The sequence below is a fragment of the Chaetura pelagica genome, unplaced genomic scaffold, assembly GCF_000747805.2.
Source record: "Chaetura pelagica isolate M959 unplaced genomic scaffold, ChaPel_1.0 scaffold658, whole genome shotgun sequence".
NCBI classification, from domain to species: domain Eukaryota; kingdom Metazoa; phylum Chordata; class Aves; order Apodiformes; family Apodidae; genus Chaetura; species Chaetura pelagica.
The window spans coordinates 406,869-408,898 of record NW_009954168.1 but is presented as its reverse complement, the minus strand read 5'-3'; positions in this window follow the sequence as shown (position 1 = coordinate 408,898).

Genomic DNA, 2,030 nt, shown 5'->3' with positions numbered 1-2,030 from the left:
CCGGGGCCAGGAGCTCCGGGACCCGCGGCGGCTGCTGGAGCAGGGTCAGACCAGGACTTGCTGCTCAGTTTCGTGCCGACGGTGCCGCCCAGGAGCCCCGGGAAGGGCCCCGTCCCCTCTTGTCTGTGCTACACTCTAAGGGTGCTCAAACCATCCCCTCTGGATATAAGGTCTGGGGTGGGCTGGGGGTGCTGCCCCCGCGGGGGTCCTGGGCCCTCTCTCGGGGAGAAACATTTTGGGGAAGGGAAGCTGGAAGGGGTAATAATTCAGGGGGAGGACCTCTCAGAAACGCTTATGGTGCTATTATTTGATATCTTCAGCCTCTTGATGGTGTTGGCAGGCCAGCACAAAACTCTTTGACTTGTATGATTATTTTTGTACCTAGGGAGTGAGCATCCAGCACCCCCCGGGCCTGCCCGGGCTGGGGTGGTGGGGTTATTTTCTGCTAGGGACTTGAAGCTGGCAACACATTTCTGTCATTTTCATTAACATGTTTACGCACTGAAGCTAAACAGCTGTAGCTGAAGAAATGGAGACAGGGCAGAGGAGTGAAGGGGGGGCTTCAGTCACCCCAGGAGTGCAGGGCTCCTGGTGTGTGTGCAGGCTCCCTCCTCCTTCCCACTGCCAAAGCCATTGCCCATGTCACTCTGGGGCAAAGGGGATGCTCAGGGACACCAAGGCACGAGTGAAATGACACCTGGTTGGTTTGGGGGTCCACCAGCACATTCCCTGGTGTGTGTGTGAGGGGGAGGGTGGCTGCTCCAGCCCCACGCTGAGCTGTGTCCCCTTCCCTGCACCTTCCCCTCAGCCCCCCAGAGCTCCCAGCCCTGCATTTCTGTGTGCAGTTAGGGCGTAGCAGTTTAATGGTTGGTTAAGGTGTTTCTTCTGTGTTCTTACAAACTAAAACCCTTTTTTTTTTTTTCTCCTGCTTATATAGATTCACCTCAGTTAAGGTTAGCTGACTTTTTTTAACTAGAATACCCAGTATTGTATGAGGAGCAGCACTCAGCTGGCACAGCCCTTACCGCCCGCTCTGGGGGCGTCCTGTGTTAATCCCTCCCTGCCCGAGGGGGGATTTGCTGTTAGGCTGGTCCCCACAGGAGAGTCAGGAGCATGTTGGTAGGAATTCCTTTCTGTATGATTCTTCAGGCTGTGGAGGATACCAAAAAAACTTGGGAGACTGTGCAGTCCATCCTGGCTGCACCGAGCAGAGCCAGGACCAGCTGTGGTCACTCAGGTGTGTTTCTCCTTCACCTGAGCTGTCGGGAGCAACGTTGGGTCCCACAACAGGAGATTCCTGCGTGTGATTTGTATGTAAAACACAAGCCATGATTTCACCCTTTGTGTTTTATACTTTTCCAACGTGGTGTAAATGTTTATGTTTCAAAGCCCGTGTGCAGTCTCGTTTTCCTTCTCACCAGCCCCATCCATCCCCTGCTTCCCTCAGGCTCCCAGGTCTTGCTCAGGGGTAGCAGCTAAATGGGTTGGGGTTTAACAGCTCACAAGTGTGTTAAATTAAACAGTCACTGGAGGAAGAGGGAGGGTTTCATATTTTCTCTTCCCCTCGGGGAATTCTGAGAGACTTTTCACTGAAAATGCAGTGAAGTGGAGACAGTTTAGCTGCTCGGGCCCAGCAGGGGTGTGATTGCTCCCTTAGCTGCAGCAGGCAGGGACAGTCAGTTGGTGTCTGAGAATCATTTAAGCCGCCGTTTGCAGCTGGGATTTGTGTGATTAACGGGTGAGCAGGGTCGCTGGGGACTCAGGCATCGAAGGGCTTCAGCCCCTGCCTGCTGTTGGTGCCCGCTCCGGCTGCACAGATCAGTTCATTTCAGCACTAACCTGTCCCTACGAGCCTCCCGCGGTACCTGCCCGTGCCCAGGGTCACCTCAGCGGCCGGGAGGGGGGCACGGGGTGGTCTGTCCAGCGGGAGGAGCCCCAGCCCAGCCCGTTGCACCGTCCGGGCAGTTGGGGAAGTTGGGGAAGGGAAGCCCGGGCAGCAGCTGCTGCTGCAGGGCCCCCCCACCCAGGCC